Below are 27,412 nucleotides of genomic sequence, written 5' to 3'. Positions count from 1 at the left end.
GGCGGGAAGGTAAATGGTGTTTCTGTGCGCTCTGGTTTCCGTCACGGTGTTCTGTTGCACCAGAAGCGGTTTAGTCCTGCTGGCCACATGACTCGGAAAGCTCTCTGTGGACAAACGCCGGCTCCCTTGCCCTGAAAAGCAACCCCACAGTCGCCTTTGACTGGACTTAACCGTCCAGGGGTCCCTCACCTTACCATAGATAAGCCATTGTTACACTGGCAGAATGGCCAGTGAATCCTATCCCTGGAGTGGAGCAGGGAAACATCCGAGAAGAAAATACAAAACTAGAAAAACAATAGATATGCCTTCAACATCCCTGGAAGAACCACTACAATTCACACACAATCCACATGCAGAGGCAACTAGTGATTTGTAGCAATTGGGACATGCTCCTAACAGGCCTACAGTGGTACCTCGGGTTAAGAACTTAATTCGTTCTGGAAGTCCGTTCTTAACCTGAAACTGTTCTTAACCTGAGGTACCACTTTAGCTAATGGGGCCTCCCGCTGCTGCCACGCCACCACCACACAATTTCTGTGCTCATCCTGAAGCAAAGTTCTTAACCTGAGCTACTATTTCTGTGTTCGCGGAGTCTGTAACCTGAAGCGTATGTAACGCGAGGTACCACTGTAGTTGCATCACAGCACATGTAACATTGGCCAGGGGTCCCTTTATCTTTACCTAAGTGTCACGTGGACAGAAGCCACAGGAGGAGCCCTAGTCCAGTGGAACTCTCCCTGCTTTTTTAAAAGCAGACGTTCCCTGGTTCCAGGCAAACATCCTGGAACAGCAGGGCTTTCGCACATGTACTTTGCCTTCAAACATTCGAAGGAGGGGGTGGAAGGGAGGTGTTGGAGTGGAAGGCATGTTCCCACCCATTAGCAGTGGGTTGAAGAAGAGACACGGGGGGATTTTGAAAGCCTTGAGAAGGTACACCTTCAAAAGCCTCCCCCCAATGCTTCTCCTTTCTGCCTGATGACCTTTGGGGGTCCCTGCCAACTCTGCGATTCTATTCTTCCAAGCATGGAGGTGTAAAGGAGTAGTAGCTGAAGGAGATTGGAACATGTGCTCCCACCCAGCCGTCAGTTGTGGGGCAGGAGCTCACCTTGTTGGAACATAGAAGCAACCAGCAGCCTCACACACAAAATTGGGATTTCTGGAGGGCCATGTTTGTTCTGCAAGCCAGAACAAGGTTTTCCCATCCCTGCTGTAGGACCTAAGAGCCCTTCAGCTGGCAGAACTTGAGAATAGGACTTCTCCCAAAAATGCAATGGCATAAAAAATAAATAAATTGTCAGATGATGTCTCTAATCCAGGGGTAGGCAAATTAAGGTCCAGGGACCAGATCCAGCCGAATCGCCTTCTCAATCTGGCCCACGGACGGTCCAGGAATCAGCGTGGTTTTACATGAGTAGAATGTGCCCTTTTATTGAAAATGCAGCTCTGGGTTATTTGTGGGGCCTGCCTGGTGTTTTTACACGAGTAGAATATGTGCTTTTATTTAAAATTTATCTCTGGGTTATTTGTGGGGCATAGGAATTCGTTCAACCCCCCCCAAAAAAAAATATAGTCCGGCCCCCCACATGGTCTGAGGGACAGTGGACCGGCCCATGGCTGAAAACGTTTGCTGACCCCTGCTCTAATCCAAAACGGAGAAAAGATGTGAAAACCATAATAAATAAAATCTTAATCATAAACCACTTTTTTCCATGTGTCAGGACATAAATGGGTTGTTGTTGTTTTTAATAGAGGAAGGTTTATAGGAACACGTGAAAACTTTTTAGGTTCTATCCCTCTATTAGGCAATTATTGTTGTTAAGGACTGTCAATCCGTCCCCTCCGTTTGCAGCCTGTGTAGCAAGCTTTGAGTAGCAAGTCTTCTATCCTGTGGGTCTGTGGGAAGTGTTTCTACTGGTTTATGTGGCAGCTCATGCAGAGCTTGCAGACGCACACTGAGTAACCAGTGTGAGCCTTTCTATTTTTAAGCCTGTTAATTTTAGTACACCTTCGTTTATATGTGGCTTGTTGAAATGTATCTCTAGCAGCGGGGCTAAGCCTGCACAGCGATGATACTAACCGCACAGGTAGAACTACTTAGAAAAATCAGACGTCATCCTTTGGGGATGAGGCAAATAGAGTATTCTAACAAAAACCGTTTTCAGAAATACAATCCACCGTTCTGCATAATTTTGTTTCTGGAAACAATGTGACTTCCTATGATCTAAGTGTGGTGTCCTTTAAAAAAAATAAAGCTCTGTACATTTTAACAGCTGCATGGCAGGCAGAATGTTATTCAGAGATGCTGTGATGAAGAAAGCTTCATTAACTTAAATTCTGTCTTGATCAATGGCATTTGTATGTGTGTGACTTCCCCTACACTTGCAGATTTCCTTAGGAAACCCTAGCAGCCCTCAACTTGATTTTAAATCAATCCAACCTGACTATAATTCAGTTAAGACATTTGGGCTCTTCTTTGGGTATGTGACATTGGCTGTTAGTGCAAATGACAAAAAAAAAAGAAGAAGAGCCGCCGTTTGTGACACATGCTCTCCCCAGTCCTTGTGCAGAATCTAGATTCATCTGTATGCCAGTTAAAAACTGGAATGCTTAGCTCTTTGGTGGACTATATTTGATTAGGTCAAGGCATTCGGGCTCAACTGTGGCTCACTAATATTTGTGTGATCATTAGGCAGTAGGCAATGCAAGCCCTGTTCACTTTGTACATGTATTGAAAGCTTGTAGGCAGGGGAGTGAGTTCTTGCCTGCTGGTCCTGACAACCACTTGTTCAGTAGAAGGTGTGAAAGGGCTCTGGGGACATACAGCTATGTGTGCAGAGGCTCTTGTTTGGAATCTGCATTCTCAGGTGTACTGAGAGCACACACTCCTATACAGTGGATGCTCGGGTTGCGAATGTGATCCATGCGGCAGGCACGTTCGCAACCCGCAGCGCTGCATCTGCGTACGCACAGGTTGCGATTTGGCGCTTCTGTGCATGCGCAAAGCGTGATTTATCGCTTCTGCACATGTGCGACCGCCAAATAACGGAAGTAACCCATTCCGGTACTTCCTGGTTTCGGTGCATCCATAACCCTAAAAAACGCAACCTGAAGCGTCTGTAACCCGAGATATGACTGTAATTCATTTTACGCCTTCTGCTGAAAATGTGGAAAGGTTGGGGTCCAGTGGTTGTGATCCTACTTCTGCCTCTACGTATTAACTTGTTTAATGATGATGATGATAATAATAATAATAAGAAGGACCCCTGGATGGTTAAGTCCAGTCAAAGGCGACTATGGGGTTGCGTCACTCATCTCGCTTTTCAGGCCGAGGGAGCCAGCGTTTGGCCACCGACAGCTTTCCGGGTCATGTGACCAGCATGACTATATCACTTCTGGTGCAATGGAACACTGTGACAGAAGCCAGAGCGCACGGAAATGCCGTTTACCTTTCCGCCGCGGAAGTATCTATTTATCTACTTGCGCTGGTGTGCTTTTGAACTGCTAGGTTGGCAGGAGCTGTGACAGAGCAACGGGAGCTCACCCCGTCGCGGGGATTCGAACCGCCGACCTTCTGATCGGGAAACTCTAGAGGCTCAGTGGTTTAGAGCACAGCGCCACCCGCGTCCCCTTGTTTAATATGCACATACTCTAACCGGGGCTACGAAAAGAATCTTGGGTGGAGGGGTAAAATAGGGCAAAACATGGAAGCGATGCATTTGTGAATTATGAACCATCTGTGCAGAAGGTGAGCAAGGTACATGCCTTAGTTCAGAATTTGTGTTTTGTTTTTTGCTCAGGTGCCTTGCAACAGTAGCATTACAAGGGAGATATGAGTAAGGGGGACTAACAGGAAATAAGTCATTTTCCTGTCTGCTTCACGGTGAAAGCAAATGTCTCTGTCCTTTATTGTATTGCTTAGTCACACAATATTACCTGTCCAAAGGGATGAATTGTTTTGATTTAAGAGGCTGGTATCCTGAGGGTTTGTAATGCCTGTGGGCATGCAGTCTGTTTGATAGCTCATAGCTTTTGTGAATGGAGAGAAGTTGATTTTCACCCCAACATCCTGCCCTCAAGCAATTTTAAATGAATCCCTGTCTCTCGTGATGAATGCGTCATGCAGCTGTTCCATCTTTCTGCCTGAAAGCCATGAATATAGTTGAAAACTGCAGGCTTCAGCATGTGACCTAATCCTTTGGAGTCGCAGACATTTTATAATCCTTTTGAAAGTCCTTAGAATTTGAGTTATAGCAGTTGTGCTGGGGTGATGATTTATAGATATGGGAGCACCTTGCTAGAGAAAACAAACATAACACCTTGTTACCTTTCCCATTGCAATACTTTTTTCTTCGACAAATGGGGTGCAAAGACAGGATTGATCTCTTCCGGAAAATATTGAGCATATACATCAGGGGTCTGCAAACTTTTCCAGCACGGGGCCGGTCCACTGTCCCTCAGACCTTGTGGGGGGCCGGACTATATTTTGAAAAAAGAAGAATGAATTCCTATGCCCCACAAATAACCCAGAGATGCATTTTAAATAAAAGGACACATTCTACTCATGTAAAAACACGCTGATTCCCAGACTGTTCGTGGGCCGGATTGAGAAGGCGATTGGGCCGGATCCGGCCCCCGGGCCTTAGTTTGCCTACCCATGATGTACATCGTTTTAGAAGAACGTTTAAGTTGCTACATGTGGCTTTGTAGGGAAGCTAGGGTGCTGGTGGCTTCCTGGCATGTTCATCAACAGCAATATAGACACTTCTGTGTAAAGTTCACCTGCACAGAGAATAGTGTGGATATTTCCCCCCAATATGGAGAATAATTCCATGTTAGAAGCAAACACCCAAATTCATACAATGAGTCTGCTGTAGAGTTGGATGATGAGATGAGTGTCCTAGGTTCAGATCCAGCTCTGAAAGTGAGCCGCAATTTTTAGCCTCCCACCCTATGCTAAAAATGGGATAAGCTGTCCTTACCTGCAAGCTGGCTGAGTGAGTCATAGGGGATTCCAGTGTGAGCAAAGGGACTGCCCCTTAAGTCTCTCTGACTTATTTTTGGCTTATATAGTTTGTGAAAACAACAAAAATATACAAATATTGGGGGGAGGAATCGAACAGAAGCTATGTATCTTATCAGCCAGGAGGTTAAAAAAAACCTAAATATACACACAAAAGAAAACCCTGGGACAGCGGCAAAACCCTTTTCTGTTAATAGATATCTGTTGACGTTTCTGCTAACTATCAGTTGTGAGCTGCAAGATTTGCAGTGGCTGCCCAAAGGTTGAGGTACATTTTAATGTAAAGATGTACTTGGGTTGATTCTGTTCTTTAATATTGGATTAGTGTATTTATATATATTTTTTGTGGTTGATATGACCATGATGGTAGAAACAGCAATCAATTGTGACAGTTACTAGCAGTAGTGGCCCTTAAATATTTTTCACTTGTTGGATTTTCTAAGCGTCCTGTAAGTCAGGGAGAAAAATGTAAATTTAATTCTTCCACCCAGGGGGGAAAATAATAATATTTTCAGCAGTCTAAATGGGCCAGACAGCTTGCGCACTGGGCATTTTATTATGTAGACAGAGTAGCCATTGTTCTTCCCACGACTCCAGTGTTGCTTCAGTCTATATCAAATAATGCTCCCAAGAAGCACTGTGAAAGTAATGATTCCCCTTTGAAAGAATCCCCAAACTTGGGGGGGGGGGAATTATTCTATCATTTGGTTTAAACAGGACCAGATGGGCTTGTAAAGCACAGCATGCCAGAGCAAGATCCAATAGTACATGCTGGCTTTGGTTATGAAAATGACTTGTAAAATACTGCTCACGTTGTCGTCCGATCACGTTAGCTTCCATCAGTGCAGGCGAGGAAGCAGCTAAGATCTGGATTGCATTTTGTTTAGCTTCTCCTTAGAAAGCCAAGAGAATTTTGTTAAAATCAGTGACTAAATTAACACTGGCCTCCTGAGATATTTTTCCAAGCCAGGAACAAGGAACTCAACCCAATGGGTTTATTTGGAAGCAAAATCCCATTTGATCTTACTGGTTCTGCTTTCCAGTAACGTAGCTGTGACCCCCCCCCCCAAAAAACCCCACCATTGACTTGTAGTTCCATTCCATGCTGGGAATCAGGATGTTAAACATTGGTTTTAATAACTTGATTCTATCAGGCATTGGCTGAGGCCAAACATCAGGGGTTGCCTTCCTTTTTGGATGAATGGGCACATTTTGAATTTTGATAAGAGTTCTGGAGGCACCAGTCAAAAAATGGCTGCCATGGAAGGGACGTGCATGACACAAAGTTGCGGAGACAATCACCCCAATAACTTTACGCTTACCATGGGGAGTCAGCTGTGTGCTGCTGGTCCTGGGTAAAAAAGGTAAACAACCACTGGACGATTAAGTCCAGTCAAAGGTGACTGGGGTTGCGGCATTCTTCTTGCTTTCAGGCCGAGGGAGTCGGTGTTTGTCCACAGAGAGCTTTCTGGGTTATGTGGTCAGCATGACTAAACCGCTTTTGGCGCAACGGGACATCATGATGGAAGTCAGAGTGCACGGAAACGCCATTTACCTTCTTGCTGCAGTGGTACCTGTTTATCTACTTGCACTGGCATGCTTGCAAACTGCTAGGTTGGCAGGAGCTGAGACTGAGCAACGGGAGCTCACCTTCTCATGGGGATTCAAACCACTGACCTTCTGATCGGCAGGCCAAGAGGCTCAGTGGTTTAGACCATAGAACCACCCATGGCCCGAATAAATAAGCACACCATCACTGATAGGTCCACCCGCCATTGTGAGGCTCAAAGCAATGAAGATGATGCCTCCCCAGCTGTTGCCATTGGCTGTGGGTTTCTTGTGATGTCACAAAAGCACTTGACCACTGAGTGGATATAAAGGCAGGCCAAGGGGAAAGCCCTTTTCTGTTTCCAGCAGGACACACCTGGCAATGAAGGGCACCACTGGAAGTCTTCACAGGTGTTATATACAGTATCTGGTGCCATGATCCGTCTTCCAGTTTGAGGTCACAGCTCCTTGCACTGCGTCCTGAAATCTCGCATCAGTGCAATGAATTTGTGCAGGGCACATGGATGAAAGTACCGTATTTAATGTTGCCTAAGACTGGTGTGGGACGCGGGTGGCGCTGTGGGTAAAACCTCAGCGCCTAGGACTTGCCGATCGCATGGTCGGCGGTTCGAATCCCCGCGGCGGGGTGCACTCCTGTCGTTCGGTCCCAGCGCCTGCCAACCTAGCAGTTCAAAAGCACCTCCGGGTGCAAGTAGATAAGTAGGGACCGCTTACCAGCGGGAAGGTAAACGGCGTTCCGTGTGCTGCGCTGGCTCGCCAGATGCAGCTTGTCACGCCAACCACGTGACCCGGAAGTGTCTGCGGACAGCGCTGGCTCCCGGCCTATAGAGTGAGATGAGCGCACAACCCTAGAGTCTGGCAAGACTGGCCCGTACGGGCAGGGGTACCTTTACCTTTAAGACTGGTGTGGCTCTGTGATGCCTTCATCACTTCTCCTGCTGACATCTCTCTGTTCGGACTGCAAGTAGTTTTGACTGGCCATCAAGGCTTTCCTCTTAGGCCTGGGAAACTTGAGAAGCTTGCATTCAGAGCAGAGTCGGGCAATCTGTGGACCAAGAGTTGCACGTGGCCCTCAGCCGAATCTCATGTGTCTGGGGGAAACTGAGGAAGGGAAGTGGCTTCAAAGGAGAGCCGAAGCAGAAGGACTGTAGGAGGCGGAGGGAAGCTTTCTGCAAGGGCAAAAAGGGGAGGCCTCTGGCAAGAGCAGGGCAAGGAGAGGGTGGAAAAAACTTGTTGTGATTCTGGCCCATGCACTACCATAATGACAGGTTACCCTTGAAGTAGTTGACCTTAGAGAGAAATACAGTTCCCCATCTCTTCTTGGGGGGCTGTTTTGAGGAAGCTTGCATGAGTGGTTCTTGAGGAGTTCTTGGAATTAAAATATGAGAAGACTTGTTGTTGGGGAAATAAATGTCAGTGTGGGGCTGCCATTGCCTGCTTTCCTTGGAAATAAAGAGGGTCTGAACAGCGTAGCTCACTTAAAAGGAAGTTGCTTTTAAATGCCATCAATGCAAATAGGACGGGAATGCATTCCGAGTTAGGCCATTTACAGGGATAAACTCTGCCATGAGTGCTGTTTTTGTGGAAAGGCAGGATGTAAATTGGTGTGAAACATACAAACATTTTTCTTCCTATTGCTTGCATGCTTTTCCTGTTAGACTTTCAGCCTTCCTGTGAGAACATTGGCACTGAAAGAGAAAGAATAGATGGTGTGAGCCAAATTGATTTGCTTCTAAAGCAAAAGCATTCAGCTATTGCTTTGCCGCTAAGAGGTTTTTATAGAGAGTAAAATAATGTCTCTGCCTTCTCCCTCCAGTTTTTTTATTTTATTTGCAAAACAAGTACAAACTATATGCTGCAAATAGTCTCTGGCTGATTTCACACAAAGACTTGTCAGGCTTCTACCAGGGAAACCTGGGTTCAGACACCATCTGGACCTTGAAGTTCATTGAGTGGCCTTTGGAGCAGGTATAATCCGTGTTACACCTCTTGAGTAATCAACTCACGTGAAAAGTAGTAGTATCTCTCTCTAGTACTTTTACTTGTGCAGATGTAAAGGAAAACACATAGGTGCACTATTACTACCGGTAATTTCGTAATAAAAATGTAAACCTGCTTTTGTGTTCTTCAATTACTGCCCCTTGCTGCAACACTTATCTGAATGGGAACTTTATATTTTTCCTTGAGCTCTTTGGCTGAAAGTTTGGGATCAAAATGAGACAAATGGAGGAAAAGTCATGTTCAGAAATGTGTAAGAAAGGCTGGGATTCAGCTAGTGAGTTCTGTCAGTTTCTGCTTGTGCAACAAGCCCCTGCACACCCCACCCTGAATTTGGCTTGAGGGGCTGGGGAAATCTATGGAACAGGAGGAGGACTATGGGGATATTGTTGCATGTGCTATTGATCACCTTGCATGATGTTGAATTCCCCTTTAAAATCTTATTTGTGATAGTGTATGTCTAGCGTAGTTTACAGAAGGATCAAAACAGCAGAAATGTGAATGGGGAGAAACAAAGTTGTAATGTGCTAAATAAAAACAGCAGCATAAATAGCAGTATTAACATTGCATCTAAAATAATGTATTTGCCTGATGCTGAGGGCAATAAAGCAGGTGCTAGATGAACCTCACTGGGGTGCTACCACAGAGAAGGCCCTCACTTCTCAGGGTAGCCACTAACTTTGCCTTGGACAGCAGGAAAAGAATATATTAATGGAAGGGAAGTATATACAGTCATACCTAAATCAGCTCCCGAGCGATCGAAACCTGGAAGTGTTTGTGTTTTCGAAGGTTCCTTTGGAAGCCAAACGTCTGACAGGGCTTCCGCGGCTTCCGATTGGGCGCAGGAGCTTCCTGCATCCAATCAGAAGCCGAACTTTGGTTTCTGAACATTTTGGAAGTCAAACGGATTTCTGGAATGGATTCTGTTCGACTTCCAAGGTACGACTGTATGGAGAAAAGTGGTTCTTCAGTTGTCCTGGTCCTAGGCTGTGAAGGGCTTTAAACATCAAAACCAGCACTTTGAAAGAAATGCAGTTTACATTTTACAGTCCCTGTTAGTACTGAATGCAGTTTCTAGATTATCAACATCTCCAAGGCAGTACTGCATGTAATATATTGTAGCAGTTTAACCTGGAGGTTACCAGAGGGTGGATAACTGAGACACAGTCACCTTTCTTAATCTCTGCAGAGTTTACAGTGTACCTTCAGAATGGAATCTATATATTAAGTCACATGCCATCTTCAGGCTTCTTCGTAATGTTCACACTTGACAAATATTACCGTCACATTCCTATTCTTATCACCGTTGCCTTTGCTTCTCACAATTTTAGTGTGGGAGGGATTCCTTTGCAATGCGTTACCAGTGTTGAACAGAAAATAATTTCCCTTTCTAAAGATAACTGGCAGTGCGCTAATGCTGGATCATATCCCATGTAAGCTTGTGATGCATATAAAACCAGACTATAATTTGAAGTTACGTTAGAAAGCCCTAGGCTCACACGTTCCTTCAACACCCTTTCCTCCCTGAAAGTTTAGCACCTTTGCCCTTAGAGCCGAATTATTATTAAACTGTGGTCCATCCCTACCGGAATGCCAAACCATGTTGTTTTTTTTTAATGGTGCTTGCAATTCTGCCTTGGAGGGTGATCGCAAACTCATTTGCTCATTTGAATGTAAGGACAAATGTTGGTTTGTGATAAATGGGAATTTGGTGAGCGAATCTGTGTTCTGGGTGGGGACAGAGGGAGTGTGGGGGCCAGAGGCGATTGGTCATTTAACACCAAAACCATCAAAAAGGGGGGGGGGAGAGCAAAAACCCTTGCCCAGATCCCTTCCAGTATCTGAAGGAAATGTGGATTTTTAATGGCAGAGGGGGAGGGCGTTAAACTGTACAGTAACTTGTACAAGATGGAAGACAAAGAAAGGGTGCTCTAATATTTATCTGAGGCTGACATCCCCTTTTAACTGACACTCTCTTGTAACAGAGCCTTTATAATTTTCCAGTCAGTAATTTCTGAAGCTAGCACTTTAAAGCTTCAACTCGTGCTGCTCTGACCTGCTGTTCTAATGGAGAGTGGTTTTCAGCAGTTTTTAAAAATGTGTAATTTCCCTCTAGGTTGAACTTGTCTGTTTTTAATTTGCAACCTTTTAATCTAATTATCTGTCAGCCTGCTGGCATCAGCTGTCCTCTCCCCGTACGGATTTTAAAAGGTCATGATCAGCGTTCTTAATTTCATATGGAGTGGATTTCTAAGATCCTAGTGGCATTTCTTTGTTTAGTCATATTCCCATTTACTGCTGTTGTTGAACAATAGGAATTAATACTCAGCAGTTTTGTTGCTGAAAAGCTTATATTATTCATCTTACTTGCGAAATGATTATTCTTTCTGGTAAAGCTTCGGGATTAATCTCATGTAAAGCTGGCACTCTCCAGAAAACCTTAAATTAAGTTAGTAGATATAGAAATGTATTGCGCTGCAGTTAAAATGTGATCCTGAAAGTCCCCTTTGTGCATTCTTAAATAACACTGATTGGCACTACAGTCCTGTGCACGTTAATTGTGATTATTTCCAAGGAAAAGGGTTTAGTGCTGGAATGGGGAACAGATGGCTGTCCAGATGCTAGCATAGACTCATCATTCCTGACCATTGGACTTTCCCTCTCAATATCATACGGAATGCCTCAGGTTTTCCATCCCTGGTCTAGCAGATAGGTGTGACTCTGTTTAGGATTGTACATGAGAAGCTCAGACCTGTGTAAGTGCCTGCAGATGGCTTCTCTTAAACTAGCAGGCATTTTGTGTGATCCTATACAGTGGTACCTCGGGTTAAGTACTTAATTCGTTCCGGAGGTCTGTTCTTAACCTGAAACTGTTCTTAACCTGAAGCACCACTTTAGCTAATGGGGCCTCCCGCTGCTGCCGGAGCACGATTTCTGTTCTCATCCTGAAGCAAAGTTCTTAACCTGAGGTAGTATTTCTGGGTTAGCGGAGTCTGTAACCTGAAGCGTACGTAACCCGAGGTACCACTGTACAGTGGTACCTTGATTTCTCAAACATCTTGGTACTCAACTTGGAGCCCAAACACTGCAAACCCGGAAGCAAGTGCTCCAGTTTGCGAACTTTTTTTGGAAGCCGCATACGCTCCGTTTTGAATGTTATGCTTCCGATTTGAGTGCCGCACTTGCGTTTTGAGTGTTACTCTGAGGTCTGTCTGTTTTTGCTATTTACTCTGTGTTTTTGTGGCTCTTTTTTGTTTTATTTTTGTGACTGTGTGGAGCCCAGTTCAGCTACTGATTGATTGTGTGACTGCAGTACATTGTTTATTGCTTTCATTTTATGGATCAGTGGTCTCATGAGGTAGTAAAAATCATGTTAAATTGCTGTTTTTAAAAGTCTGCAACGGGTTAATCCTTTTTGCATTACTTTCTATGGGAAAGCACACCTTGGTTTTGGAATGCTTTGGTTTTGGAATGGGCTTCCGGAACAGATTAAGTTTGAGAACCAAGGTACCACTGTACTGGTTTCTTGTTCTTCCTCCCTTGCTTGATTTTCAGGGGTTGCTAGTTCACTGTGGGGTTTGGTGCATTTTCCCACTGTGGATGAGATCGTGTGGCATGGCTTTTATGTGCCGTCTGGGCTAGAGGCTTTTCCACATTCATCGTTGAGCGCATTCTCACATTGCACCCCATGTGTGGTGCAGGTTGTAAATGGGGCAGAATTAAGCTACTTGTCACCGCTGGTAACATCCAGTAGCGTTGAACGTCTTGCTGTGCCCTGCGGGCCACAGGAATTGGATTTGAGTAAGCTTTCAGTTATATAACAGCTCTTGGGTTCCACAGGGTTCTTAAAGGTAAGAACTGTTTGGTTGTTTCCCGCAAAGAACGGTGCAGGTTTGTATACCTATTGTTTGCAGGGAGCAAGGGACTTATTGGTGGCAAGTCTTTGCCTCATCGCATTTGTCACATTTACACTGTAAGATGGCAACCGGCACCACATTTCCCTTACACAACGACCTGCCTTTCCTTTCAGTTTGGGAACATATTGCAGAGGTCAGGGGAATCCATTCACACTCATACGTTGCTACGAAGTTAAACGATAGGTGTGGTTAAGTGTCTTGCTGACATTTACTGCAGGTATCAGCACATTAAAAAGTAGAGACATCACCTTGCCAACAAAGGTCTGTATAGTAAAAGCTATGGTTTTCCCAGTAGTGATGTATGGAAGTGAGAGCTGGACCATAAAGAAGGCTGATCGCCGAAGAATTGATGCTTTTGAATTATGGTGCTGGAGGAGACTCTTGAGAGTCCCATGGACTGCAAGAAGATCAAACGTATCCATTCTTAAGGAAATCAGCCCTGAGTGCTCACTGGAAGGACAGATCGTGAAGCTGAGGCTCCAATACTTTGGCCACCTTATGAGAAGAGAAGACTCCCTGGAAAATACCCTGATGTTGGGAAAGATGGAGGGCACAAGGAGAAGGGGACGACAGAGGATGAGATGGTTGGATGGTGTTCTTGAAGCTACCAGCATGAGTTTGACTAAACTGCGGTAGGCAGTGGAGGACAGAAGTGCCTGGCGTGCTCTGGTCCATGGGGTCACAAAGAGTCGGACACGACTAAACGACTAAACAACAACATCAGCACATTAAATTTATCTTCAGAGTGGAAACATCTGACCAGCCCTTTTGAAACGTGCTTGGCTGATATTTGTGTGAGGTGATCCTTTCCCACTAACTTCATGTGAGTATCGTTGGATGTGCGTAGTAGGATTGCATAGGAAATCTCTGAAAGTAATTACAGGCCCATGCATCTTTTTCTGTTGGCGTATGCAAGGCTGAGACAATGCTTCTTCTTACTCTCTAAAACGTCTGCCATTGTTTCATGATTCTGGCAAAAAAGAGAGAAAGTCAGAGACATAATTAGCGTGGCTAATCAAATAGGAAAACAATGCCAGAATGAACTTAAGCTTGTCATTTACGTCAGAAGGTGGGAAAATACCGGTTAAAGCGAGTCCTCTTTACGCCAAGAAATGTGTTTTGTGTCCCTTAATAACTTATAATTTGCAATAGGTTGGACTGTATATTTGAACTATGGAGAAGAAAATACTTAAAAACAACAACCCTCTTTTCCATAGCTAAATCGGTCAAATGTTTAGAACCTTAATAATGCATTCTAAAGGATTTATATATTTATTTTATACATACATACATACATACATTTATATCCCGCTTTTCCTCCAAGAAACTTAATTTCCCCCTCCCCATATATCCTGAAAACAATCCTGTGAGGTATGTTGGACTAAAAGACAGTGACTGGCCCAAGATTTAAACATGTGGTGATGCTCTGCTTTTGCAACGCACTGGGTTGAGTCGCAATGGTGGCAAAATGCTGCATATCATTGTGTTGCATGTGGGACTTGCTTCAGTGCTGGTGTAGCGGCTACTTCTGGCAGCCCTGGCCAAGGGGGATAGTGCAGATCACCTTTAAAGGAGCCTTTAAAGGCCTGCCAGATCTTTTAGCAAAAGCCTACAGTGGTCTCCTTTTTGGGAGAAGACTTTAGAGAATGATAGTTCTTGCAGGAAGATCTAGGACTTGCCTAGATGTCTACAGTGGATGTCTCCTGTTTGCACTATCATTGCGTAGTTATTTCAATTGACCAGCTACATTTTCCCTCTCCCAGTCTTCTAACAAAATGTTTTAGAGTTTTGTGATGAAACAATACTATATGGTGCTGGAAGGAGGTCCCATACCATGGCATCAAGCAGAGAGTCTCCAGTGAGGAAGGGCTGTAGGTCAATAGTAGAGCATCTGCTTTGCATGCAGAAGATGACAGGACCAATTCCTGGGCGCCTCCAGGGAGGACTTTTGAGAAACCCTGCCTGAAACCCTGGCGAGCTGCTGGCAATCATTGTAGAAAATACACGGATATCTTGGTTTACAACCATAATCCGTTCTGGAGGTCCGGTTGTAAACCAAAACAGGTTGTAACCCAAGGCGCGCTTTCACCAATGGGTCCTCCAAAAATAAAATAAAATGGTTGTAATCCAAAAAAAGGGACATACACTTCAGGGTTTGACGTGGTTGTAATCCAAAACGGTTGCAAACCAAGGTACCACTGTACTGAGGTAGAGGGACCATTGTTCTGACTTGGTATGAGGACACCTCCTATATTCCCTTATTTTCTGTGACACTTGATGCTAATGCTTGCTCCACAAACCTTGCATATTACACCTCTGTAGAGCAAGGGCATCTTCTAGGCAGCCACAGCAATCTGAATATAGCCAACACACACAGCAACCTGAATATTGATCTCAGAAGTTGGTTGAGACAGGCCAGAGCTTGTATGACAGTTAGCATCCAAGTCCCGTTCGCCGTGCAGAGCACCTTGTCTCGAACCGTAGCCACACAGGACTCTCAAGAGTCTCCTCCTGGCCTCACCCTGCAGCAGGTGATCTTGCCTTCTGTAGTTCAGTGGTAGAGCATGCAGGCGCTTCCAGAGTCCGTTCCTGGCATCTCCCTGTAGGACTGGGAAGGACCCCTGTCTGAATGCCAGAGAGCTGCTTCCAGGCATTGTAAACAGAGCAGAGAAAGATGGACCATTGGTCTGCCAAGGCAGCTTCCAATGTTCCTTTTATTTTCTCCAGCCCTTGACCACCTCACCTGCCTGCCTTCGAAGAACCTCACCTGTCTCATGTCCATTTGCGACTTGGCACTAGAACTGGACTTCCAGTTGTGCATCATCTTGGAGCTTTGCCAAGGCCCGACACGTTCTCTCTCTCGCTGAAGGTTTTTGCATTATTTAGCTTGCTTTTTCCTAGCCGCCGTTTCCTCTTCTGAGACCCCGAGAGCTCTCCTCTATGCTAATACTTGCTCGTGACACACAAACCATTGCAGGGCTCCTTTCTGTCTTAAGAAATAAATTAGTCCCGTGGAATCCTTTGCACAAAACATCCTGACTATGTGCAAAGCTTGTCATTGCCACTTTGGACATTTTGGCACAATATTTGCAAGGTATGTGTAAAACGGATTTGATTCACAAATCTAAAATTGCTGGGAAATAAGCCACTGTTTCATTTGGATTCAGAAAGCCCTCACTCGACCCATTTTTAAAATCCATTTTTTTCTCCTTTTGCATAACCAGTCTTTAAACAGTTAAAACATTGAGATTGGAGCAGTTTAGCATAATTTTTAGTCAACTTTTGAGCCACACAAATAGACCAAAGGATATTTTATAAAGACTTGGCTTTCAGAAATGGAAATTCCTTTTTAAAAAAACCTTATTAATATTTATAACTAATGATTAGATGCTACAAACCTCGTTTCATAAGTGAGATGGCCACAAATTCCTATGTACAGGCAAAACTATTGCTGATAAATTACAGAGTTGGGATGTTTCCTTTCCCAGTTACCATAAAAATGCCCTGTGGTGTTACGTCTCATGAACAAGAAATACTTCGGCACTTTAAATCTTAAGTGGTGAACCCCAGGAGACATTTATACTCTAAAGTATCCCCTTTCACAGCGGCTTTTTGTGAATAAATTAGGTATTTCTGTGCAATTTACCTTGACAATTACTAGAACAGGCAGCTGTATTGAAAAGGAAATTCCATCCATTTCATTATAAGTTTCACAAAAGAAATGAGCTTAATTGCTCAGGTCAAATTGCTTATTCAGTCCCCCCCCCCCTTCTGTCAGAGGAACATGCAAGTGTTGTCAGAGTTGGGGGGGTGAGTCCTGATACATTTTGTTATGCATTAGCCTTGTCTTGTGGGAAATAATGTTGAAATGAAAGGTGGGGGGGATTCCCCTCACCTTTCTCCCCTAAGAATAGATAGAAAATAAATTTCTCAGCTATAACCCCAAAGGATTACGACCCAGTTTCTTTAAAAGTCTATAATCTTTGCACAAATGGTGCTGGGAAATATACAATACGTTAATGCAAGCAGGTCTTAAGGCGTTTTGAAAAAAATCATCATTTCATCTCCATTGTGGGCTTCCAAATGCAGTTCAAAGTGGGTGGCTTTAATACTTCACAACCTTTTGGCCTTCCTCAGTCTTTTATTAGCAGTACAGTTGTACCTTGGTTTTCAAACACCTTGGGAGACGAATGTTTCGGCTCCCAAGCGATTGAAAACTGGAAGTGATTGTTCCGGTTTTCAAACGTTCTTTGGAACCCGAACATCCGATGCGACTTCCATGGCTTCTGATTGGCTGCAGGAGATTCCTGCAGCCAATCGGAAGCCGCACCTTGCTTTCCAAACGTTTTGGAAGTCAAACGGACTTCCGGAACGGATTCTGTTCGACTTCCAAGGTACCACTGTACATGCCTAATTTATCTAGGAAGATAACCATTTTCAGATATCCATGCAGACGTCTGCAGTGATTTAGGTGATTAGTAAACACTATTTCTGAATGAGTCACATTTCGCTATTCTGACAGCTAGTCTGAACTTAAAACACCTGGAGTTAGTCGGTCCACCCGACATGCCACTAAGAAACTATGTGCTGTTTCTGCCTGTCAGGTTTCCTGACCGAGACGATGAATCATCTGCACTGCCCCACTTTGCAAATTTACACCGGTAAAGGGTCAAACAGGCATTGCATCAGAATGGAGTCTTGGCGTGGTCGTGCTTAAGAACTGTTTCATTGGGGCAAGGATGCTTGAGCGTTGAATCACAAGGTTCAATTCCTGGCATCTCTAGGTAGAGCTTGGGAGAGAATCCTGCCTGAAATTTCGGAGAGTCACTGCCTTTCAGTATTGTCATTGCTGAGCTAAATAGACCATGGTCTCAGTGAAATGCCATTTCCCGTGTCCACTCATTACCTGCCTGGGACACACCTGAAAAGATACGGGGAGGAATTCAGTGCCAAGCTAAGTTGATGGTTAAATTGGAACAAGCATTTTGGTTTGCCAGATGAAACAGCCCCTCTCTCCTGTTCTGAGGGTTCTCGCAGAACCCCTGCCCCCCATTTCAGGGGCATCATGAAGATAGGAGGAGAGAATGCCCCATTGTGCACACAGAAGACCTTGTTGAGGGTTTTGCCGACTGGACTTGTTAGGCCATGGGTAGGCAACCTAAGGCCCAGGGACTGGATCCGGCCCAATCACCTTCTCAATCCGGCCCACAGACGGTCCAGGAATCAGGGTGTTTTTACATGAGTAGAATGTGTGCTTTCATTTAAAATGCATCTCTGGGTTATTTGTGGGGCATAGGAATTCATTCATTTTTCTTTCTTTCAAAATATAGTCCGGGCCCCTCCCCCCCAAGGTTTGAGGGAGAGTGGACCCGCCCCCTGCTGAAAAAGTTTGCTGACCCCTGCGTTAGGCGAATCCCTCCCATGACTTCTGATGACACAACCTCCCATTTTGCACACCAGATTCCAGTGGTTGTGTCTCAGTAGAAAAATGTCTTTAAGGTGGCAATCATGTGTCCGTTGTGGCATGAACTTTTGTCATGTACAAGCATCTCTGTCAAATTGAAAGCCACTCCGACTGTTCCTTGCAAGGTTTGTGCCATAATAAATGTGTTAGGCTTTAACATGCCACAGGAATCTTTGGTTGTGTTACATGCTCATTCTTTTCTTACTGTACAACCATCTGAGTAGTCTAAGGCCTTGGCTATATTTTTGCTTTAAGAGCGTGATAGTAGATTCAAAGAATCTTTTGAATGTGCCTAGCTATCATGTTGTGGTCACTTGGCAAATAAGTGGGATAACCCTCAACTTTTTGGTTTGGATTTCTGACGTACATAAGACCAGACAAGCATCAGTGGGTTAAACACTCTGAATTGCAGTGTAGTGCAAAGGGCATTGCTAGAACATCGTTTCCATCCTATTTTGTGGGGAGAGGCTGTTTTTGGACATGATAAGGCTTGACTATATGCAGTGAGAAATGCCGGGGGGGGGGGGGAATTAACGCTCTTAAGGCTGAATATGTGATGGTGCAACATTTTGAACTTTGAAGTGTTGTGTGTGACCTGTGTGATAAAACCAGGTCTGAAAGACGAATAATGTTGAGACTTGCAGAAATCAGATTGCATGCTCAAAGTGTTCAAACTTGCAGTTTTGTGGCAGCTCATCAGAGGCCGATAATTTGTATTTGATTCTGTGCCAAGCAGATTCTCCCCCCCCCCTTTGGAATGAAATCCACCCCATACAGAACTACTAGGAACTTCTCAGAGCTAGCATTTGGACAGGGACAAAAAGGAAATTTGTTGGTAGTTTTGAGTCTCAGGAATAATACAGTGGTACCTCAGGTTAAGTACTTAATTTGTTCCAGAGGTCTGTACTTAACCTGAAACTGTTCTTAACCTGAAGCACCTCTTTAGCTAATGGGGCCTTCCTCTGCTGCCGCGCCGTCAGAGCACGATTTCTGTTCTCATCCTGAAGCAAAGTTCTTAACCTGAAGCACTATTTCTGGGTTAGCGGAGTCTGTAACCTGAAGCGTATGTAACCTGAGGTACCACAGTACTCTAAACCAGGGTGGGGAACCTCTGGCCCATGGGCTGCCAGGCCTCCTCATTTTGCCCAAACCACGCCCCACATACCCAATGCTTGAGACCATACAATGACGAGCAGCTGATGGTTGGGTCTTCACAAGCCCCTTTCAAAGCGCTGGGCAAGTTAGTGCTTTGAAAGAGGTTTCTGAAGACACCTGAGGGCAAAAAAGACCCATCCATCTGTCACATTTCTCCTGCGAGAGGTGGGGGAGCTAACATTATGCCCCACCCAGACCAGAAAGGTTTCCCACCCCTGTCCTAAAAAAATAACTGTAACCACCACCAAGACAGTGTAGACTTGCATGTTCGTTCTTGATTTTGCTCAAGTATTCTTACAAGAAGGTAAGGCAGCCCTGTTTACAGAAGTTTTTTAATATTTAATGCTGTATTGTTTTTAACACTTGATTGTATTATTTTTAACACTTGATTGTATTGTTTTTAACACTTGATTGTATTGTTTTTAACACTTGATTGTATTGTTTTAACACTTGATTGGAAGCCGCCCAGAGTGGTTGGGGAAACTCAGCCAGATGGGCGGGGTATAAATAATCTATTATTATTATTATTATTATTATTATTATTATTATTATTATTATTATTATTATTATTTGCATCCAGCTCAACTCATGCTTGGAGCAGACCCACAGAAATAAATGTATCATAAATCAGTATGATGAACTGTATAAGTATGATATAGTTTACTTACATTGTGTAGAAAAGGACATCTTCATGCCCTGCTACCACAAAGGGAGTCAACCTGCACAGGCTGTGGGATTTGTGTGTTGGTTACATTGCCATGCCCCCAACACTCAAGAGAGCATGTTGCCTGAAACCCTGGAGAGCTGCTACCAGTCAGAGTAGACAATACTGAACTAGATGGACCAATGATAATGACTTGTAAGGAAGTATTCCTAACTTAGACACAGCCAGAGGAGCCCTGTGATACACTCTGTTAATGCAATGACAAACACACCTGGGCGATTGCAGGTTTGAGTCTCTCTCCAATGTGCAAAACATCATACCTTTCCCACTGCAGGCATACAACTATACAACAGCAACAAGCAAGGAACGCTATGGTTCCTACTTTCATTTACCCACCCTATATTCAGATTCTCAGATATACACACTAACACCCAGTTTTATAGTTGGACATACAGTGATACCTCAGTTTAAGAACAGCCCTGTTTACGAACTATTTGGTTTACGAACTCCGCAAAATCAGAAGTAGGGTCCCGGTTTGTGAACGTTACCTCAGTCTAAGAACAGAACCTGAACCAGTGGCGGGAGGCCACATTAGGGAAAGCGCACCTCGGTTTAAGAATGGTTTCGGTTTAAGAACGGACTTCCGGAATGGATTAAGTTTGTAAACCGAGGTACTACTGTATTGCAAAATAGGAACAGACATGCTCCTGGACAGAAACTGTGGTTTGATTTCTGAAGTAGAAGCCAAGATATGGAACCAGCAAACAATCCTGCTTTGTAGATATTCAACCCAGTTTACAATACTTTGGCCACATCATGAGAAGAGAAGACTCCCTGGAAAAGACCCTGATGTTGGGAAAGATGGAGGGCACAAGGAGAAGGGGACGACAGAGGACGAGATGGTTGACAGTGTTCTCGAAGCTACCAGCATGAGTTTGACCAAACTGCGGGAGGCAGTAGAAGACAGGAGTGCCTGGCGTGCTCTGGTCCATGGGGTCACAAAGAGTCGGACACAACTAAACGACTAAACAACAACATGGTTTGATCATAAATGGAAATGGAAGGTTTCAGTGAATGAAAAGAAGATGCTCAGCTCTTAAATTGTGTTCCGTAGCTGTGTGTATTTTAAAGCATTCAATTTGAGCAGATGTATGGATAGGAAACAAATGAGAAGCAGAGGCCCTGAGCTTGTATTGTACAAGGTCCTTGCCACTATTCTGTGGGAGCGATGTGCTTAGCAGGCTCCTAATTGGATCCCACTGGTGTTGCCTGTTCAGTAATCCAGATAACTGCGGCCTCAGTATTATCAATATTGACATTAGTGCCGCTAATGTTTTTAGCTAGGAGTTCTGCAGCAGTGTAATTTGTCTGCGGCAGTATGTTTTACAACTGTACTTCAACTCACCATTCCAAAGAAGAAAAGTATGGCATACATTTCTTTAAATTAAAAAAATTCCAGTCTCTTTCCCACTTAAAAATAGTGGGATGGGGGGAGTAAATGTTGCCCCCCTCCCACTTTCACTTCTGTGCTTCCCAGAGGTTTTGAATTTACAGAAAAAAGAACTTCAGGGATCATTATAGACCCCATTTATTCACCATACCTTTGTATAGGAGCAATCATATTTCGTATTGTTTATTCCCAGATTAAGTGAGTATAGGATTGAATTATTTAGCATTCAAACATCTAAATAGGGCATGTTTTGCTGATGTTCCTCGTCTTCTATACAGTGTATAGAACTGGAATTCAAACTGCACAGCACTATAGTTCCTCCTGAATTTGTTTGTGCTCCTTCAAATAGTGCACCACTGAGCTTCAAGTAGTCTTAGGAAGAGCAGTGTTGTGGTGGAGTAAGATGGCTGACTCCCTTTAGGAATCAACTTGCATGCTTCCCCTCAAGAAAAATAGGAAGAATTTAAGGTTCCTTTTCTGAAGCAGATTCCCCTTACCTTTCAAGGTGTGTGTAGGGCAGGTTTATCTTCTTGAAAGTGCTGTTGTATTTTGTTCGGATAATAGAGGATTTTTTAATGGGGGGAGACATCTATATAATTCTGAAAATGCAAGTACATGTGGAAAAGCGGTGACAGGAAATGTCAAAGGAAATTATTAATGTACCCAAAAAAGACGGAATGAATTGAATTTCTGTTCTGCCTTTCTCTTATTGCTTTTGTCAAGGGTGGAAAATTAATCTTCCTTGTTCATACAAAGGCTGCTTTCATTTAAATCAAGAGAAACATGAATGGCTTTTAAGGAGCAATTAACTTTCACTATCACTTAACTGTTAATTTGCTTTAATTAAACAAAATCAATATCCTTAATGTTTTGCTGCTTACAGGAAGCAGGCTCTTCGGACAACCTGACCTTAAGAACCTTTGCCATCTTCCTCCTCCGTATTTATTTATTTATAGCTTTAGTTCATGTGTCCGGAGAAGGAAAAGCGAAAGCTATCTTTGTAGCTTCTTTAGCCAAGCAATGCTATGTCTTGCTCTTCATTCTCTCGTTTCTCTTGAAGGCTGCTAGAAAACAGGAATAGAAAGCGAGGCATGCCCAGCAGAAACATTTCACGACTTTCGTTTCTGAAATTTGAAATGTGACTCTAGCACCCATCCACAGACAAATGCAAAAGATGCACAACTTTAGTGGGATTCCAATGTTGTAGGCTGGTCATAGATTGAGCGCCACTGTGCGAAGGGTGAACAACTCCAGCCAAATATAGCAGAGCATCCCGTTCCATGCTTTACAAACAGCTGGCTTTTCCTGTGACTGTTATTTATAAATTGTATGTTTGATTGTGTGAGTGTGCTGATATTATAATGTATTTTTTACCTGCTTATGCTTTTAATTACACTGTAGGTTGCTCTGAAACCTTTGTGTAATGTGCCAAATAAATAAACCCAGAAGCTCAGGGCTGTGCGTCACTCCAGTTTTGCCTTGGCTCTGTGGTGAAAACTGACCAGTGCCACGCATACTTGTGCATGTGTGTCTGCCCGTACAACAGAGTTTAAAAAAAGTTGGTGTATTGGGGGGAAGAGAACGAGGGCAGCATGCAGAGAAGAAGAGTGATGACCGTGAGTGACTTGTGGCTTAGAATGCAAAATTGGGAAGAGTGGAGCCTCTTTCTTCCATTGCACCGATGCACGTGGGTTGTGCAGTGTGAAAGGAGATAATGCATTCTGACAGATTTATTTTTGGCTCCTTATCCCTGGATAATTTGCCAGGGAACAGCTTCTCTGTTTTCCCAATTGTTTCGAATTTCTGCTGAAAAGCCTGGGAGCTGTGTGTTGTGTGTTGGAACGTACTGCTTGCAGTTCTGTGCATTTGCTGATTGTAAGTGCCAACAAGAGCACCGTGAATATACTTACTCCTTTCCCTTGCTTCTATTATGTGCATTGCCGTTAAACTTCAATTACTGATCTGGCGGTGTTTATTGTGCTGCAGACGATTCACTCAGGAACATTCCTTCCATGGAGAGGATGAAATGATTGGGAGGAAGTGACTTTTGTATTGTCTTCTCCACCTCCAAGGAAGCAGGAGTTGATGGCAAGTCAGATCAATGGTTTTCAGCTGTGCGGCTGGCCTCACTGTTTAGCAGTGCTACCACCATACAAATGTATAGTAACAAATCATTCAGGAGTGGGTCCTAAAGTGCATGTTCAAGTTAAAGATAGGATCCCAATTCTGAAAAGGTTGATGGCTACTGAGTTTATTGTTGATGGGGAACCTTGGGCCCGTGAGGGGCTGCTTACACCTCCCAGACCTTCCAGTTTCGCTCTTTGCATGGAAAAGTCCAAACCATGCCCTGTCCTTCTCAGTGTTATAAATGCAGGTATATAAGAAATGCAGGTATATAAGGAGCCAAATGGCTCCTTAAACCAAGGTTGTAGTCACCAAAATGGAATGTCTAGTTGCCATTTTTGGGTAAGATGGCTCTAAAGTCTTATTTTTCAAATGATGGACTGACTGTGATTGATTCTCAGCTAAACATCTGGGTAGTTCAGATGACAACCTCGAGCTAGGTTAAGGGTTTTGAAAACCTTAAAGAAGAAAGGCCACTTGATTCAGGGACAGTTCCCATATATATTGTCCTATTCCTCTTTTTCTTAATGGTGACTTCTCCTGCTCAAGCTGCACAGAAAAAGCATTATGGGTCCAGAAATCCATTACGATTGTGCAGATAAAATATAATGGATAGAATTCTACAGAATGGTGTATTAGTGTGTGAAAACTGTTGAGATCCACTGATCCCCAGATGGTGGAGATGTCAGGTCCCATCCGGGCGCCCAGGCATCCTCACTTGCTCACAAGTGGTCGAAGGCCAGGTGCAGAATGGGCCTGGTGCCTGGCTAATTTCAAACTCGACTTCAGGTGCAAGGCAGGCAAAGCCATGATGCCAAATTTGCAAGGAAGAGCAGGGACCATTTAAATGCACTCCTAATCTTTGCACTCCTAAACCACTGAGCCTCTTGGGCTTGCTAATCAGAAGGTCAGTGGTTTGAATCCCTGTGACGGGGTGAGCTCCTGTGGCTCTGTCCCAGCTCCTGCCAACCTAGCAGTTCGAAAGCATGCCAGTGTATGTAGATAAATAGGTACCACTGCGGTGGGAATATAAACGGCATTTCTGTGTGCTCTGGTTTCCGTCACGGTGTCCTGTTGCGCCAGACGATGCTGTGATGCTGACCACATGACCCGGAAAGTTGTCTGTGGACAAACACTCCCTCAGCCTGAAGCAAGATAAGCACTGCAACCCCACAGTCGCCTTTGACTGGACTTAACCGCCCAGGGGTCCTTTACCTTTACCTTTACCCGTCATCTGTTTGCTGCAGTCTGAGATGAGCTCTCCAGATAATGTTTTTACCAACATCTGCCAGCTTCTCTTAGGTCCACCATGAGACGTCCACCAGCTTCTAATCACAGATACCAGCAGCCTTCAAGCAAGCAAACTTGCCTTATTATCACTCCCTAGCATCCCACTGCCAGAGGATTGCCTCCTTCCATTCACCACTTTGCCTCCTCCAAGTGGAAGAAACCTGGGCAGTGCTGAATGTCACATCCATTGCCAGGTGTGTCCTGCTGGAAATAGAAAAGGGCTTTCCCCTTGGTCTGCCTTTATATCCACTCAGTTGCCAAGGGCTTTTGTGACATCACAAGAAACCTACAGCCAATGGCAACAGCTGGGGAGGCATCATCTTCATTGCTTTGAGCCTCACAATGGTGGGTGGACCTATCAGTGATTGTGTGCTTGTTTATTGAGGACACAGGTGGTGCTGTGGTCTAAACCACTGAACCTCTTGGGCTTCCCAATCAGAAGATTGGCAGTTCAAATCCCCGCAATGGAGTGAGCTCCTGTTGCTCTGTCCCAGCTCCTGCCAACCTAGCAGTTCGAAAGCACACCAGGGCAACTAGATAAATAGGTACCTCCACGGTGGAAAGGTAAACAGCATTTCCATGCACTCTGGCTTCCATCATGGTGTCCCGTTGCACCAGAAGCAGTTTGGTCCTGCTGGCCACATGACCTGGAAAGCTGTCTGCTTTGCCTGAAAAGCGAGATGAGCGCCGCAACCCCATAGTTTCCTTTGACTTTAATTAACTAACCAGGGTTCTTTTACCTTTACCTTACTGCCGAGTGAAAATGACATTGCAGTCTGCTTCCTATAGTGGTCCTGTGTGATATATTGATATATCACCCAGGCCTAATAATCATACTTTCGCCCATGGACTCTCAAAACATCCCTCACCAGCCTTGAGGGATATCCATCACCAATTAGCTCCAAGCCTCCAGAAAAACCAGTTTTACCAAATTATTCCCCAGAGACCGCCTAGTAAGCAAGAACAGGTCATGACCTACATAACACCCCACATAAAATCCCCATTGTTTTGCTATGCAGCGTACTACTCTGGAGTGGTAACCTATGTTAAATACATTCTGTGCTTTCAACATGCAGTACTGAATAGATGTAAGTTAATTAAAAAGATGTCCCTTTAAAATTTTCTTTCACAAAGCAGCCACAAAGCTGGGTGGGTTGGTGTGATGTGACCTGGTCAGGAAGAAGTGGAGAAAGTAGTTTATCGCTAGGCAGAAGGAGAAGAGAGGACTGCTTCTGGAAAAGCACCAGCAAAAGTTGGGGAAGAAAGCCTGAGGAAAAGATTTCTAGTCGCATTTACCTCATGCCTTTGTGGTTTGAGAAGGGACACCGAACAAACCAGAATTAAGACAGGATGCTCAAATGACAAACCATAGGTAAAGGGTAAAGGGGCCCCTGACCATTAGGTCCAGTCATGGCCAACTCTGGGGTTGCGGCGCTCATCTCACTTTATTGGCCAAGGGAGCCAGCGTACAGCTTCCGGGTCATGGGGCCAGCATGACTAAGCCGCTTCTGGCGAACCAGAGCAGTGCACGGAAACACCGTTTACCTTCCCGCTGGAGCGGTACCTATTTATCTACTTCCACTTCGTGCTTTTGAACTGCTAGGTTGGCAGAAGATGGGACCGAGCAACGGGAGCTCACCCCGTCGCAGGGATTTGAACTACCGGCCTTCGGATCGGCAAGCCCTAGGCTCTGTGGTTTAACCCACAGCGCCACCTGCGTCCCACGACAAACCAAAGCTAAAGCAAATTTGCAAGCTAACGACCAATCACTGTTTCAAATTGTGGTTTGTTGCAGAAAAGCAAGCCATAGTTTGAATGTCCAAACCTGCCCTGGGTAACTAACCATGGCTTAGGTGCAAATGTGGCATATGGGATTTCCCCCCCCCCCCCAAGTAAATATGACAGGATTAAGCTTTAAGAGCCCACCCATATGGGACACAGGAGATGTACATTCAGGATTTTCTGTGTGGGTTCAACTAATTAGTGATTCCATTGAGACAGAGAAAGTTTGTGCTTGGGAAGAGCATAATTAGTCTTTTGTCCTTTTCCCATTCCAAAATCACTCCCCAAAGTTAGTTACAGTGGCTTTTACCGTTTCCCCTTGCAGAGGTGGTTCGTTACAGAGGGAGAAACCTGTCTTTCCCCCCTTGCGGAGCTCATAAAAAGCTTGGGGCAATTTCGACTGGGGAAAGGGTTGTCAGAGTGGCACCTCCTCATTCTTCAAAGTGGCTGCCTGGGGATAATAGCTAGTAAAAACAGCAAAGCTAGCTACCCATGGGAGATCCTGCTCACAGAAATAGCCAGTTCAGTGGCTCGCCAGTAGCTGATGTGTGGCACTCGAGTGAGGAGAGTGTATTCCCGCTCTTAGCTTTTGGCATCAGGAGGTGGCCGTGCAGAAGCACAGCAGCCGACCACATAGCAGTTCCTGGTTGCTGAATGGATAGTTGCCCTGCTGAAATCAGCAGCCTGCGCAGGGCTAAGTGTCCACTCAGCAACTGTGTGCAATAGATGGTGCTAATTGTGGCACACCGAACTGTTTCACCTGCCACCACTGCTTATGCTATGTCTTGTTCAGCCCTAAAATTAGTTAAGTGCAGTGCCTACATTGGTGCGTAACCTTTCTGTAATAAGAATATTTATTTTAACCCCAGTCGAGAAACGCACAATTTATATGCTCCTGCAACTGGGGGGGGGGGAGGGTTGTGGTGGGAGCAGTATAGAAAGCAATATATTGGTGCCTGCTATTGAAAGGGTAGAATTG

General features: G+C 44.6%; 2 protein-coding genes across 6 annotated transcripts in view; both read left to right on the top strand.

Moving 5' to 3' along the window:
- Positions 1-27,412, top strand: part of LOC308597814 (uncharacterized protein) — a 349,730-nt gene that overhangs the window by 229,343 nt on the left and 92,975 nt on the right. The window lies entirely within an intron of this gene.
- Positions 1-27,412, top strand: part of LOC308597677 (semaphorin-4D-like) — a 122,029-nt gene that overhangs the window by 21,062 nt on the left and 73,555 nt on the right. Inside the window, exon 1 of one of the 5 annotated variants that reach the window (XM_081213638.1) lies at positions 15,355-15,373. The exons of the other annotated variants lie outside the window; for them this stretch is intronic. The gene's annotated coding sequence lies outside the window, so the exon portion shown is untranslated. Of the gene's footprint in view, positions 1-15,354; positions 15,374-27,412 lie in introns of those variants that run through there. 5 annotated transcript variants of the gene reach the window in all.

The sequence above is a fragment of the Podarcis bocagei genome (assembly GCF_964188305.1).
Source record: "Podarcis bocagei genome assembly, chromosome: 11".
Classification (NCBI taxonomy): domain Eukaryota; kingdom Metazoa; phylum Chordata; class Lepidosauria; order Squamata; family Lacertidae; genus Podarcis; species Podarcis bocagei.
Note: the sequence above shows the minus strand (reverse complement) of the source record. Positions and strands in the feature narration are given on the sequence as shown.